The sequence below is a fragment of the Heliangelus exortis genome, chromosome 22 (assembly GCF_036169615.1).
Source record: "Heliangelus exortis chromosome 22, bHelExo1.hap1, whole genome shotgun sequence".
In the NCBI taxonomy this organism is placed as follows: Eukaryota; Metazoa; Chordata; class Aves; order Apodiformes; family Trochilidae; genus Heliangelus; species Heliangelus exortis.
Window position 1 is genome coordinate 1555160 of NC_092443.1, and position 15573 is coordinate 1570732.

The following is a 15573-nucleotide window of genomic DNA, read 5'->3' on the forward strand; positions in this document are numbered from 1 at the left end:
TAGTTAATCTCCAAACAAGACTTTTCCTGTGATATATCTATAAAACAAAGCAAAACAAAACAACCTTTCTTCCTTCAGCGTTTCTAATGCGCCACCCCCCTCCCAAACAAACCAAAAAAAAAAAAATCCTGAGTCCTGCCCTCCTCTGTTGAACAATGACTCATTCAGCTTATTTTTTTTTTCTTTACTTTACTTTTTTTTTATTTTATTTTTCATGTTGGCCTTTGCTTCCCTCTGTGGCTGCCTTGCAGGCGGAGCTGGCAGCGCTGCAGTCCACGAGGATTGCCCAACTCTGAGGAGCCCCTGCACTCAGTTCTTTATGGCTCTGCCAGAACTTTTAAAGGGTTGAGACTGAAATTTTCCAAGCCAGGTGTCTGCCTAAGGGGGAAATTTATTTGCAGAAGTCGTAACAAAAACTCCCTCGGCCCTGGTTGATGAATGAGGCTCAGAGGAGATGGGTTTGCCCATGGTGAGCCCAAAAAATGTCTGTGGGTCTGGGGGAAAGTGTCTTGCTCTGGACCACGGCATTCCTGGGTCCCTGCATCTTGAGGGCTCTTTTGTCTTTTGCTGTTCTTTAGGAATTTTTGTGGCATTTGAGAACTTCCCACCTAAATGTGGTTTAATGAGCCACGGGGCTGGCGTGGTCACCAGGGGCTTTGCTCTGGGGAAGGAAGCAAAAGCTTCTTTTGGGGATTATGGAAAACTGGGAGAACTTTTTGCATGTCAAGGAAGTAGCATGGTGGAAAAACACCCTGATCTGGCTGAATTCTTATCCTTGGGAGGTACTTGAGCTGCAAATGCTCAGCTGAGCATTGGGAGAAAGAGGCAGCTGGAGTGGGATGCAGTGGGGCTGAGCAGAGGATGCTTCCCACAGCCATGGTGTCCCTGCATTACCCCAAACCAATGGATGGAGGAAAGCAGAAAAACAGGAGGGAAAAACAAACCCAAACCATTTCTGATTATTTCAAGAAAGATTCTAAAAAATGTTAATTCTAAAGAAAACAAAAATTATGCTGAAATATTGCAGAACCAATGACCTGATCATCTAGCAGTGGCCCTGCCAGGTCAGTCTGGCTGGTAGAAATTTTCTTTATTTTTTTCATTTTGATTTTAATTTATTTCTAAGTAAGATTTAGTGCTGGAGTAGTTGAGGCTCCTGTGAAGAAGCAGTGTGTGTTTGAGCATCTTGAGGCTACTTCAGGGCAGGGTGGGCTGGTGGCACATCACACAGGCTGGGTGCCACCCACATTTGGGCGTTTTCCAACTCCTGATTTTGCAGCTGTGTTATATTTCAATCTGGTTTTCACATAATCCATGCATGGGGTTAGGTTCCAGGGCTTTTAAGGGTGGATTTTTTGGTTGGTGCCATTTGTTGCTGCTTGGTGGCCGTGGTTGGTCGTGCTTGCCATCCTCCTCCCCAGGATTAACAAGCCCGTTGGCTGATGCATCCCCTTATTTACTTTCTCTCTCTTTATCTGCTAATTTCCAAAGTCTTTCACATTTTCCCTTTCAACCAAATGTCTTAATTCTGGTGCTTTATTAATCCATCTAATTACACTGAGTTCAAGTTGTTTGAAATCCACTTACATCGGGATAGGAAGTACTTACTCTATTAATCAAACGATCCAAGGTGGCTTCTTCTCTGAAGTCCTTAATTTGTGCTATACATATTCCTCCTAATAATATTGAACTCTATAACAATGCACGTTTTCTCCCTGTCCCCAAGGAGACACTGAAATACATTAATTCTGCGATTTTTCTGAGTACACCAATAATTCATCCAGGGCTGTGATGTTCCCTGGCTCAGACACATCAAATGCTGTCAGGCTCCAGGATCTCTGTGGGGTCTGCAGGAGGCTGGAGGGGAAACAGAAAATAGTTTTCTTAAAGATTTCAAATATAAAAATATTTTGAATGTAATAATATTTGAAGTAACATAGTAAATAATAAATAAATAAACAAAGCTTTCTCTATTATATAGATATATCTTGGAAACATATATTGTGTGTATATATATCTGTAGTTCAAATTTTAATTTAAATAAGCTTTTAGAAAGACCAACCCTGGTGAGGGAGCTGATCCTGGTGAGGGTCTCTGATTTTTGGTGGTTGCATCTCTTTTGAATCACCATTTTGTTGCTCTTTCTGGGCAAACAAGAAGATGGTGGCACTTGGGTTTCTTTGGTGTGTGTTTCTGAGCAAACCCTGAATTTGCTCCACCCTTGCAGGAGTAGGATGGTGTTTCCCACATGTTCGTGTAGGGTTTTTGTGAGTGTTTTCCCTTGCTGGGTCATACAGACAGTGAAACCTCATAAATGTGGAGGTGGGGTTTTCCCCCCCAAATTTGGTGTTCGTGGTGAACACTGGACAGGGGGAAGGTCACCACCAACCTGCAGAAACCCAGGTGCTGAGTCAAACTGGGGGTTCAGAGCAGGGGGTTTAGCTGTGGGCAGGGCCATACTTTAAATAAAGCAGTCTAACAGGAGAAGGGATGGTGTCTTGGGGAAGCACTGAGCTTAATTCTAGGTCTGACAAACCCTGGTGCCAGAGGAGCTAAATCTCAGGTTTAGTCAGAGGGGTCCAGAAGTGCTCAAGAAGCAGCATCTCAGTAGCTGAGGCAGCAGAGCCAATCCCAGCCACTGCAAATCTTGGCAGGGAGAGAGGAGAAATGTAGAAATTAAGAGGCATTTAGGACCATGAATGAAAAAAACCCAAATTTTTGCTGGTAAGTTGAAAGTTTATCTCCATCCAGAGGTGTGTGATCCTGCTGGTGACACTGGGGAAGGGGCAGGACCAAGAGCATCGTGCTCTGCTCTTCAGCAGGCTTGGCCTGCTGCTTTTTTTGGGTCTGACATAAAATTACGTAAAGGAGGCAGCATAAACATGGGAAAGCTTTGAAGATACAGTTTAGGGTTTCTAAGTAAATAAAAGAAAAAATGTGCACGATGTGCATGTGGGAGAGGATGGGTTGTTTCCAGGGATGATGAACATCCCTCTGCCTTTGCATATTGACACTGAACTTTTCTCAAGACAGCAGCTCTCAGAATAAGCACCAGGTATTTTCTCCCCTTGTCCTGCTTGTGCTCCTGTGTCTGGAATTTTGTTGGGTGTCCATTGGGTGGTTTGGGAGCAAGAGTTTTCCCAGCTGGACTGGTCCTTGCAGCACCAGATAACAGCCCCTGTCCTGAGCTTAAGTGTGTCATGCCAATAATAGCATTAAGGTTTCAAACTGAAGGAGGGATGCATTTTTTTTGTGTGTGTGTGGTGGTTAATGATTAATTAGGTCAAATTCTCCAAAATTAGATTGCTGGAGAAGGAAGGGGCCAACAATTTGCATTTTGACAAAACCTTGCAAAAGAAGCTGGTGGGGGCTGGTTCCACCTCCTCCCCCCATGCACTCTGTCCCATGACCCAGACTCACTTCTCCCCAGAAGATGTTAGTTTTAAAAATTGTACCCATTAATATCCCAATTTCCTTTCCCCCCTCTTTTCAGATCTTGCATTAAACCCCTGTAGATTCTGCTTTAAGTAGGCAATTAAGCTAACAACATAATTATATCCCTTAATGCTCATTTTAACCGGTTTAGAGAAGAAACAAAAGGCAAAGCAGCTTCAAATATATGGAAATAAAAGCTCTGCTGCAAAGATGCTTTTGATACTTGTGATAATTTGTGCAGAGTTTGCTTGGAAATGGCAGCAGGGGAACCTGGAGGTCACGTTAGGACCCTTAAGGCAACGTGGAATTTTACCTTCTGAGGGCCCATTTTTGTGAATTCTCTCCTGGTTGCAAATCTGGGGGAATCCCAGAAAACTTGGGAGCATGTCCACTTCATATTGCAGTATTGGGGCTGCATGGCTGGGACCTGGTAGGTTTTTCTGGCTTTTTTATTACCTAAGGAGTTGGTCACTAGAGACCAATGCACCAAGTCTGCAAGCTGCCCCCCTACACCCATATTTATGAGCAGGAAAACAGAGCATTCCAAAGGAATATTGGTGGGGAGTTATGGGGAGAATTGGGGAGAATTGATGGTGAATCTGTGCTGGTGGAGTGAAGCTGCTTTGCTGCCTGTGCAGAGGGATTGTCCTGCCATGCCCTTGGGGGAGCAAGGAGAGGAACTTGGGTGGGTTTCTGCAGAGCACACGGTCTGCAAAAATCTCTTGGTGAGGCAGAAAATTTTATGAGGATGTTCCGAGCTCAGAGCCAGGAACCTGCTTTGGCATCTCAGATCTTGCTGAGGAACTTAGCTGGAGCTTGACTTTCTGAGCTTGGCTGGTGAGGGACAGAAAGCTGCAGCATAGGCACGAGGAGCTGTGGACACTTGGCAGAAATGTGTGTTCATCCTCCCAAAATCTGGTAAGGACACCAAGGTGCCATTCCAGCAGTTTGGGCCATGCTTGTGGATCCTGGGACAAGCATCTCAGAGCTGCAAGGATGCTGTCTCAGCATGCAAATTGCAGTGATCATCTAGATCTAGGGAGGAGCACCAGCTTAATCATCTTTTCTGGATTGTTCAGGTGGACATAAACAACTTTTTTCTTTCATAAAAAAAAAAGCTAAGCATAGCCTGAGCTGAAGCAGCATTGGCCATGGTATGTAGGCACCTCGAGTTCTGGGAGGAGGGGGCTTAGGGAAATATTTAGATGATTTCTTCTTCTGAAGCTGTGATGAGACCTACAGGAATCTTTCACATGATCAGCAGTCCCTGGAGGAGATGTGGGTGATAGCAGCAGATATTCCTTGGGTCTTCTCTGCAGACACTGCCCACGTCTGGAGGAGGAGAAAGCCTTTGGATTATCATTTTATTCACACAAAGGTCCATGGATCTGTTTCCGTGGATTTGTTGCCCATTTCTTGACTTGGAGGCAGCAGCAGGGAAACCCCATCTGCATTTGGGCATCAGGCTTCAGCACTTGGGCTTGGGGATTTCTTGATAGTTCTGCCATGATCCAAGGCTCCATGTGAATTTTTGGGGGGGAAATTGTACCTTCTGGCTGTCCTTTCACCAGCCTTTGCAGCCACTGCTGGTCTGCAGCCTGGCAAGGGGGGAGCAATGATGCTGCCTGCAAAACCCAACCCCAAAATGGATCCTCTAAGAACATTTTTACCTTTTTTCCCCATCACAGTGGGACCTTAACAAATCTGGCACCAGGGCTGCACAAATAATAGATTTTTTTATTTTCTTGAAGCTCCGACAAATTGAAAAATTCCTTTTCAGCTTAAGGCAAAAGAAAAATACATTGATTTTAATTTTTGTTGTTGACCAGGAAATAAAGAACACCAATTTGGGTTGCGTGGTTTGGAGTTGAACAGAATCTAGGGCTCCCAAGTGCTTTGTTTAGATTTTGAGCATAAATTCCTGTCCTTGCTTTAAAAAATAAATAGGACAGATATTTTCCCTGCCTGAATCAGAAAATTTTAAATGTCAGCCTGTGTCACTTCCACTCTTTGAAAATGGGTGTCACATTCTATTGTATGAATTGTTCAGCAAAAAATGACACTAATCCATGCAGTGGTTGTAGCTGTAGCTCCACTTTGGGCTGAAAAGAATTTCCCTGCAGCTCTGTGCCTGCATTTTTTTCAGCTCCATGAACTATTGGGAATTGAAGGTCATGCAGGTCGGGGCTGGCTGAGGTTTGTCCCGTGCAAACTCCATGAAAAATGGTTTTTTTGTAGCCCAAGGAAATGCTCCCAGGCATCAAGTTGGGAGGGATGGTGTTGGAGTTGACATCCCCACTCTCCTCAGTGCTGTGCCCAGTTTGAGGGTTGTGGCCTCACCCATCCCCTGTGGGGTAATTTTTGGGTTATCCCAAGGCAAGAAGCAGGGTTTGGGGCAGGATTGCTGCTGCAGCCTTAAATGTTCCCAGGAAAGTTGTTTTTCCTTTTTTTTTCCACATTGCCACCATTCTCCAGAGTCTGGCAAAGCCACCCGGCCATGCTGAGAGCAGCCAGGCTTTTCTGGGCTTTTTTGGGGGTTTTTTTGGGGGTCTTTTTTTAATTTGTTTTCAACTTTTTTTATTTATTTTTCAATCTTGGAGGTTTGTTTGTTTATTTATTGATTTATATCCGCTCGGGGAGTCGATCTGGTGATATTTATAGGATTTGTGGTTGGTTGATGGGAGTTATTTTGCAAGCAGAATTTCTAAGATTTCCACGCTAAGCCTGTTTTTTCTCCAGCTTCCTTCATTTTCCCCTTTCCATCTCTTTTTTTCTTTTTTTCTCTTTTTGCTATTTTTCTTGTCTTTTTTATTTTTTTTTATAATTTTTTATTTTTATTTTTGAAGGAGCCAGGAGACAACTCTTTCTGAATTTTTCCCCCTGTAATTACAGCTCTTTTTTTAAGTTTGAAAAAATTATCCAGCTCTGTGTGCCTTCCCCCCTTTTAGATCCATGTGGTTTGACTTGTTTTTTTTTTCCCTCCCGTTCCAAAGTAAAATTACCACCATTTCATGCTATTAAAAAAAGCCAGTCAGACAAAACTGGTGGAGGTGGTGAAGTCCCTGAGCCAACCTCCCAATGGTAAAAGTTTTAATTTCAACTTGATAGCCTAACTCTAAATATTACGAGGGATTATAGGGCCGTCTTAACTCTGTCTCATTGCAATATTTGTCAGGTTATGTAGTTTTTAGTCCTAAATATTAATTTTCTGACCTGGATGATCATGTGTTTGACAAATGTTTTATTTTTGATTACTTAAGACTTTAGCTGAACATCGTCATCTGCATCTGTGCAGTGCTGGTCAGTATGGAGGGACCCAAAATGTAACAAAAAGAATAAAACCAACTCCAAAATATACAATTCTGCCCAGGAATAAAATTCTCTCACTGAAACAAAGAGTTAACCATGAGCTGGAGCAGCTCCTCTGGGATGTGCTTTACAGACTCTGCAGATTTAAAGGGCAAAGTTTTACTCTTATGAAAGCTTCTTCCAAGAAGTGCTTCATTCCAGGGCTCCTTCTTGGCTCCCAGATCCACCACTGCCAGTGGCTCCTCTGCAGATGGACTTAACCATGGCTTGGTTTGGGTTTTGGCTTGAATTTTTTGTGTATTGGAAGTCAGAGAGGCTTTTGAGGGACCGTCAGGGTGATCCATCCAGAGTCTCTGAACTTCTCATGCTGGGGGGCAGCAATGAGGCTTTGAGGTTTCATGGGAAGGATCTGGTTTGGAAATGTTTTTTTTTTTTATCCTCAGTCTTGGCTCCCTTATTTCCAGCATCCAGAGAGCAGGATGTGAGTTTATGGCACAGGTGGGCCCATGTCTTTTGGGCCATCTTGCTCTGGGATGCTCGTCCTACTTTGATGTGCAGGAGGGGTGCAGGATGGAGATGGAAGAAAATGCTCCCAAGTCCTGTCCATGTGGCAGCTTTGTACCTGTGAGTCTGCTTGGGTTTGGACACAGAGTCCACAGGACTGGTTTAGTTTGTAAAGGACCTTAAAAGATCGTTTTTAAACCCCAAAATAAACCTCTGTGAGCAGGAGGTGACAGAGGTTGGAGAAGAGTTCTGGGGAGCAGAGCTGAGCAATCCCAGTGTGGAGCTGGTGGTCCCAAAGCTTGGCAGGGACCAGCCAGGGGACATCCCAAGGTCTTAACAGCAGGATGTCCCCTGTCAGCAGGAACAGTTTTAAACTGGAGGAGGAGAGGTTTAGATGAGATCTGAGGAAGAAATTCTTTGGGGTGAGGGTGCTGAGCCCCAGGGTGCCCCCAGAAGCTGTGGCTGCCCCATCCCTGGCAGTGTTGAAGGTTGGATGGGGCTTGGAGCACCCTGGGCTGGGGGAGGTGTCCCTGGGCATGGCAGGGGGGGCACTGGGTGATTTTTGAGGTCCCTTCCAACCCAACCCATTCCATGAAATGCTGTGACAGGGTGTGCTCCCCACTGCCTCTGTGTTAAACCTGAGGCATTCAGGGTATCAGTAAATCCAATTTTAATTTTTTTTTTTTTGCCGTGTGCACTCATAGCAGGTTAGAGATGTTTGTTTTATCAGCTTGGAAAAGTGCCTGTAACAGGAGTTTTTAAAAAGTTGATTTCCTGAGAGCTTCCTGTGAAACTGGAAACGTGGAAAAAAGGGGTGGGTTTCTGAAATGCTATCGCACAGCTCCTTCTCTCCCCCTTCTTTCCCCCACAAGTAAAAAATAATAATCCCCTCCTCCCCCCAAGGTTTCATTCCATATACATTTATTCTTTAAAAATACTTCCAGCTGTTTCTTTTGCTGGGAAACTCATACCATCTGTAAACAACTGCTTGATGCAGATAATTCTGTTGTTTTACCCGGTCACTCTTATTTTCCAGCTTTTATAATATGAGAGTTCAGAAGTAATCAGTAATGCCTTTTCTCCTTTTCACCCTCAATTTGATTATTTTTCTCATAAAGAGTGGAGTAAGGAGAGCACTGAGCAACAGGAGATGGAAAAAATATTTTGATTACTTTAGAGTTGCTTATAATCAAGGAGTAACTCTTTAAATGCAGATCAATTTAATGCATTGATTCAATTCTTAATTTTAATTTCATGACTGTTTTGAGCGAAAAAAAAAATAGAAAAAAGGAAAAAAAGGGAATGTCAGGTGGAAGCTTTTTAATAGTTGTTTGAACATTTGTAGTTTTAGGTTAAAATTTATTTAATGTTCCCTTTCTTCGTTCTGCTTCTGCTCGCATCTGCTACTTGAATTTCCCTGGGCAGCCATGGGAGAAAAATTGAAATTCAAAGCACAGATTCTGCCTGTTCTTTCAGTAAGTTCGTAAAATTACTGGTATGAATATTCCCTTGACTCAAAGGCAACTGCTCACAGCCTCTCAACGTGTCTGCAGCTCTCTGAAGGAGCAGAGCTGGAGTGAATGGGGGGTGACACGAAGCCTTGGGTCCCTCCAGGCAGCTTTTTGCCATCTGAAGAGGGAAGGCAGGCAGGGCTTGTGCTGGTTGGGTTTTTGCTGGCTCTCCTGGTTAGCCCAACCCCCTGGGTGCCTCTTGGATTTAACCTGTTCAGTCTGAAACTTTTTAGAAGGATTTGTAATGACAAGTTCCTGAGACAGCTGGGAAACGGGGTGGGTGCAGGGAACACACCCAAGTTATTGAATTAAGGTTATAAAATGGGCTGGTGATAAGCTGTAGGCAAGAAATAAATACAGTGAGGCTGAACGAGAAGAATTGGTAGATTTTCATCATGATTCATTATTATTGTTATTGCTATTATTATTATTATTTGCCTATTTCCAATTTTTACCTCTAGGCTGCAACTTTCTTTGCCCAAGATAAGGATCTGGGGAGAAGTTTGAGCAAACCCAGTCCTGCCATTTGCAAGGCAGAAAAAAAAAAAAGAAGAAAGAAGTCAAAAGAAAAATAATTCTTCTGCCAATACAAAGAGAATTGAAATCAGTGTAGAGAGGGCCCCGGGTGAAGTCTGAAGGGAAACAACAAGAGCAGAGGGGATCATTCCTGCCTTGGTGCTTCCATGGAAATCCCATGCTCAGCCTGAACCTTTATGTTGGGCTGGTCAACCTCCTGGCTGGGTTTGTCATTATGTTTGTTATTAATTAGTATTTGAGAGGCACCTGGTGGCTTCAGCAACTGGCAGCTGTGGGGAGGTGAGCAGTAAGAAAAATAATCAGTGGTTAATTATCCCTGGTCCTGCAGGGATGGGCACCAGGAGAGGTGAGGCTCTTCACACCTCCATGGGTGGGACCTTGGTCTCACCTGGGATGGCTGGACTGGGGCAATCTGGAATTTGCATCTGGAATGTCCTGGTGGGAGGTCCTGGGTGACCTTGCCCAAACCCCATGATCCTGAGGTACCATTGCCCTCAGTCAGTGATGATGGTCACTGGCTTGAGGTCTTTCTGGACACATCTCCTCTTCAGTTGGTCACCAGTGAGAAGGGAAGGGACGTGGCCAGGGTGCTGCCCAAGCTCGGGTGATGCTGTATTCCCATCTAGAAACCTGGTTTGGGGTTTTTAGCCAATCTTCAGCAGCCAGTTGTTTGCATGTGTAAACATGGGGGAGGTGGTGATGGGGGTGAGGAAGCTGCTCAGTAAATCAGTGTTTCGGAATTGTTTTCTGCCCAAACACGTGCAGGACACGTGTCAGCACAGCCCCAGGGGCTCTGATGGGTTCCTTCTGTCCCCAAAAGCTGGGATGCTCTGTCTGCTCCTTGGATTGTGTCCCTGCAGGTCACAGTCACCTTGACACCTTCCCATGGCAAATCTCAAGGCTGAAATAAGTCTAAAGCTGTTTAAATACCGTACGTGTCTGGGAGTAACCAGCACCCTCCTCCCACACCAGAGACTTTCCCCTGTTCTCTGTTAGAGCCCAAACAAGATCCTTGCTCCAGGGGCTTTTGGTACCACCACGTCTCAGATGTCCCCATGTGGAGGTGTTGAGCATCCCCTGTGTGTGTGTGGGTCCCTTGGGTTGGGTTTATTCCCATCATCAACTCGTTCTCTGTCATCCTCCTGCCTGCTGGAAAGCTCATCCCTGGTTTGGCAGGAGTGGCTGGGATGGGAGTCACTGCCTTATTCTCCTGATGACCTCAAGCAGAAAACACTTGAGCTGTTTTCATCTCAGAGGGTTCAAAACTTTCAGAATCCTTTTAAACTCTCAGGTTTTCCCTCTGCCTGCAGAAGGCTCTGACCTCAGCCAGCCACACGCTGGTTTTTCTCACTGCAAGGAAAAGGGTGAAATTCCCCCAGATGCTCACCAATAATTTGGACACTTTTATTGTTTAAAGCTGCTGCTGGCATCCCTGGCCTCTGTCCCTACATTGTTGTCCCCATGGGCAGGTTGAGGGGTGTCTGCAGAACCCCTGATGGACATGGGGGCTTAGGGGACCCTCTCTCCCGGGGCTCAGCTCTGCTGTGGGACCAGGGAAGATGCTTGAGTAGAGCTCAGATTTCCTCCTCGCAGATATTTTTTATTATTATTATTTTGGTTGTTTCTTGAGGGGAAGCTGCAGCTGAGGAAATAGGAAACACATTCCTGCAGCCCAATGAACTTGTTCCCTGGTGGAAAATTCATCCCTTTCAGAGGCTGCTGATCCTGATCTGCAAAGGCAAAGGATGAGGATGGGACAAGGATGAACCCAAAACATCAGAGATGATGTCCCTGTGTTCAGGGGGTGTCCTGGCCCTGGCTCACCCATCAGCTCCTCCTTGCTCTTTATAAACTTCAGGGGACAGTGTGGGGGTGATGGAGGGGACCACAGTGCCATGGAAAAAGGGGTTGGGATTTCCTGAGCATCTTGGGAAATGACAAGAGGAACCCCAGGTGTATTTATGGGTTCTTGTACTCTGCAGGGGTTTTGGTGTGATGGGGGGGTGGTGGGGTGGTGGTTGTTTTCATTTAGTAGTGAAAATTAAATAGGAAACTGCCAATATCTTGCCTTTTTTTTTTTTTTTTAAACAAAAAAGACAACAAAAAAAGGCACTTCCTGCATTTTCTGTTGCTCTGAAGTTAATAATAACTGACAGCACAGGTAGGCAGGCCTGCAGTTATTTTTATGGCACATTCCTTTGTGAGACCAGTTTGCAGTTGCTTCTCCTGTTGCCAAATTTTAATTATTTGGGGTGAAAGCTTCCACCCTGGGTGCTGCTGGCCCCTTCTGAAACTCTCCAGGTGTTACTGTGTTTTGCCAGAAATTATTCACCTGTCTTTGGGAAGGCATTAGGGGAAAGTGGGTTGTGGGTTTGTTTTGTGGTTTTTTCCTTCTCAGGTAAACCAAACAACTCAGCCCTTTTACAGAGCATTGGGGGGTAAAGCTCCTGCAAACCCTGGCAGAGTTGGTGGCATCTCCCCCTGGCAGAGCTGGGGTGAAATTTGATGTAAAATCCTGGGGAGGGGGCTCTGTAGGAATAAATAAATGGATTTGGATCCATCTTCTCCCTGGGGAGGCCTTTGGAGGAGGTGGGGGGGAGGTCCTGGCCCCCCCAGCTCCATGGGAGCAGATCCGAGTGTGAGGATGGGGATGCAGATCCAAGTGACTTGAAAAATTGTTTTTAATCATCATTTAAGTGATGGGGCAGAAAAGCTGGGCTCGAATCTTCTGAAATCTCATTTAACGTTTTCATGGGTTTTGGTTATTTTTTTTTTTGTTGTTGCTGTTTTGCAGTAACTGTTAAAATGTTGGGTTTTTTTCCCAGTGTAGTGTGGTCCTTTCTATAAACATGCTTTTCTCGGGTCAGTCATACATCTGCTTGGACTCCTCATTTTTGACACTTTATCTTGTGAGGAGATGTTGACGGATACATTTTTTTATTTACAACATTATTTCCTTTTCTCTTACCACTTGAGCTGAGGAGCATATGGCCAGAAACCACATTCTGCTTTTGTGCATTTTAATTGAAGAGATATTTATTAGCCTTAGTTAAACAAAACTACTTTAAACATGCCTGATATGTTCAAAAGCAGCTTAAGGGAATCGTATTTTGAATTGTAAATTCTTCTCTGTGAGAGGTGGGATGACTGGTTACCCAGGCTGGGTTTCAGAGCTCTGTGTCCATCCTCCCCAGCTCACCTGCTGCAGGCAGGTGCCACCTCTATTCCTCAGCTTTTTTAGTTAAAAATGAAGGACTCACCAAATTCCATTACCTGGTGCACAACACGTTTCTCTTCACCTTTCCCAAAGATGCTGCTTTATCAGGAGCTGCTCTGACCCATTTCAGCCCGTTCTGGTTGTTGGCAGCTCCATGATGCTTTCCACCAATTACACTGCTTTGGTTTGCTCATGATATTTGTAGTCCTTAAGCACCACTTTTTTTAGAATTTAAAAGCAATGTTTTATTTTAAATGGATTAAGTGAGTGGCCTGCAAAAAGCATCATCCCTTCACATTTAATTCCAAATGGGCTTACTGCACAATCAAAGGAAAAAAAGCTTTGTTCAGCCAGATTTTCAAAAATATGTGTCCACATTTCCAAGTGCTGAATGAAACAGAGCTTTTCCTGAAGAGTTTGTAACCCAGACAAATTACTGGCATGGAAAGTGTGCCTGTTAATCGGGTGTTTGGAAACTGGAGCAGCATGTGGAGGTGTCTTCTGGTGGCACCTGTGGTGAGGATGAGGCTTATTGAAGCATCCAGAAACTTGGAAGACAGCCAGAGCTGATTTTCCTCAGACTTGGCTTGGTGTTGGGGTCTAAGGAATCCAAATGAAGAAGTCAGCCAGAGGCTTGCAGCAGCCCCAAACCAACCCCACCATCTCTGCCCTCATCTGTCAGGGGGGTTTCAGTGTTTCCCCCGTGGGAGATGTCCAGAGGATGCTTCCTCTCTTAAGAGAATCTTGATTGGCTCAACTTTTAGGTTGAGTGCTCTTAGTTCTTATGGTTCCTTTTTTTTTCTTATTTATTTTAAAATAAATCCCATGTTGCTGGTGGGCCATCACACCTCCCTGTCTGTGCACATCTTGTGCTTTGCACTGGTGTGTGCTGCATCCTGAGAGAAGGGAGGGCAGGAGCTGCTCAGGGAAGAGGTCAAAATACCACAAAATTGGCATTAGGAAATTAAAAAAATATATATAATTAACAGAAGGGGAGAATCAAGCAGGCAGGCACACACAGGATGGGGTAGGTAGGCAAAAAAGTAAGTAAATAATTAAAACGATGTGTTGGCCCCAGATGGTGCTGAGCCACTCAGAGGTGGTTGGGACACTCAGAAGTTGCAGGCTCCAAGTCTTTTATTTCCAGCAATTCATTTGCACAAGTCCAGATAGGAAAAAAACCATGAAATTAATTCCAGGGGGGATCCTTCACAGAGCACTCTCTGCCTTAGGTGTGGTGGTGAATCCCACGTCTGGGTCACGAGGAATCACCACAGCTGCAGGTCAGGGGCACCATCCCTGCACAAACCATTCCCCAAATGGATTTATATCCAAAGAAATCCTGGCTGACATGGAGGATGAATAACTCTGCCAGCTCAGACGTTTGAGTTCCATTTTCCAAACGGAAATATTTTGGGGTTTGGGAATATCCAGGTAGCACTTGGTGGTGCAGCTGGAGTGGACGTGGCAGCAGTGTCCAGGCTTTGGTGTCTGAATTCTGGGGCTCTCAGGAGCATTGGTCCAGGTGACCTTTTCTCCTCAGTGGGCGTTTTCCACGTGGAATTCCAGTAGCAGAAGCCTTGCAGACTCCCTGGAGCTGGGAGCTGTGAGGTTGGGTTGTGCAGAAAGCTCCTGAAATGGATGGGAACTGCAGTGTGCCCGTCCCCAGGGGATTTGGGGTGACCCCACACCCTGCCTGTACATGAAGTCCCCTTCTCCCCCTTTTTTTTTTGTCCTTTTTTTTTTTTTTTGTTTTTGTTCTCTGTATACACAGATCTAATCTTCTAGAAAATGTCCCGAAGGCAGATTGAGCAATCTACCAGTTGCAGGAACCCATAAAGCTTTTTTTTTTTTTTTTCTTTTGCTTTTTTTTTTTTGCTTTTTTTTTTTTTTTCCATTGTGTAAGCATGACAAATCATTAATTTTTGATTGATTGCTTTGAATTATGGGTGCTCTGACATCCTTTCTGTAGCTGAACAGCTGTATAACAAATGAACATATCAGTGCTCACAAAAGATTGGAGATCTAACAGAAGCAATTACATTGTCAGCTCCTCCCTTCTGGCTTTTCCCAGGCAATGGAGAGAGGAAAATTTTTACAGAAATTCCTCAAGTGGCTAGCAACAATAATAATAATAATAAAAAAAATACCTTTTTGTAATTGAATGAGATTTTTATCTCTTAATTTCCAGTGGATTTCTTAAACCCTCAGAGACCAGGACGTGTTTCTGCTTTTTGTAACTCGGAGAATCCCCTTCAACAAAATTTCACATGAAGAATTAAAAAAAGGAAAAACCAAATCACAATTTTTTTGGTTGCTATTCCTTTAAGATTTCAGAATTGCACCAGTGCACTAAATGTGACCTCCATAACTTTTAAATTAAGAATTTATGCTGGCTTGAAATTTATGAAATATTTCAGCATGAAAGAAAGCCTTTTTCCCTCAGGAAAATTGAGCAATAAATCACAGCACTCTCGATTTACTGCCCTACAGCCAGCCAAAGATAGGATTTTTTTTCCTTCCCCCTTCGTTCTGAAAAAAAAAAAAAAAAATAAAAAACCTAAAAAAAATGTAATCATATAAGACAGCTTAGCTGCTATCCTCCCACTCTCTAGAATTTTTAATTTCAGCTGTTTCTGCTTGGATTTATTTCCAATATTCCTACTCGGCTTTTCAATTTCCTCAGTTATTAAATTTTAATTCAGTGCATTAGCATTTAAATTAAAAAAGGGTTTATTTTATCGAAATCGTTGGCTGGCCCCCATCCTGCTGCACATGAATTGCCTGTTTCTGCCATTTGCACAAAATGTGAAACGCAGCTAATATCTTTTAACTTGTATTTGCACAAATTCAGAAATAAAATTTCTGGGTTTGGAATAATATTGTCTTTCCCAGGAAGCCTCTGATCAGAGAGAGCTGAAGGAGGAGACCCTGGGTACTCCCTGCTCAGCCCCTTCCCAGGGTCCGGGAGGGATAAATCAGGGAATTCTCTGCCAACCAAGGGAGGTGCCCTGGAGCTGCCCCTTCAGCCCACAACAGGGCCACCTGAGTGTTAAATTT

The 15573-nt window shown here is 44.2% G+C and overlaps 1 protein-coding gene across 17 annotated transcripts in view; it reads left to right on the forward strand.

Moving 5' to 3' along the window:
- Nucleotides 1-15573, forward strand: part of ZNF618 (zinc finger protein 618) — a 125848-nt gene that overhangs the window by 38095 nt on the left and 72180 nt on the right. The window lies entirely within an intron of this gene.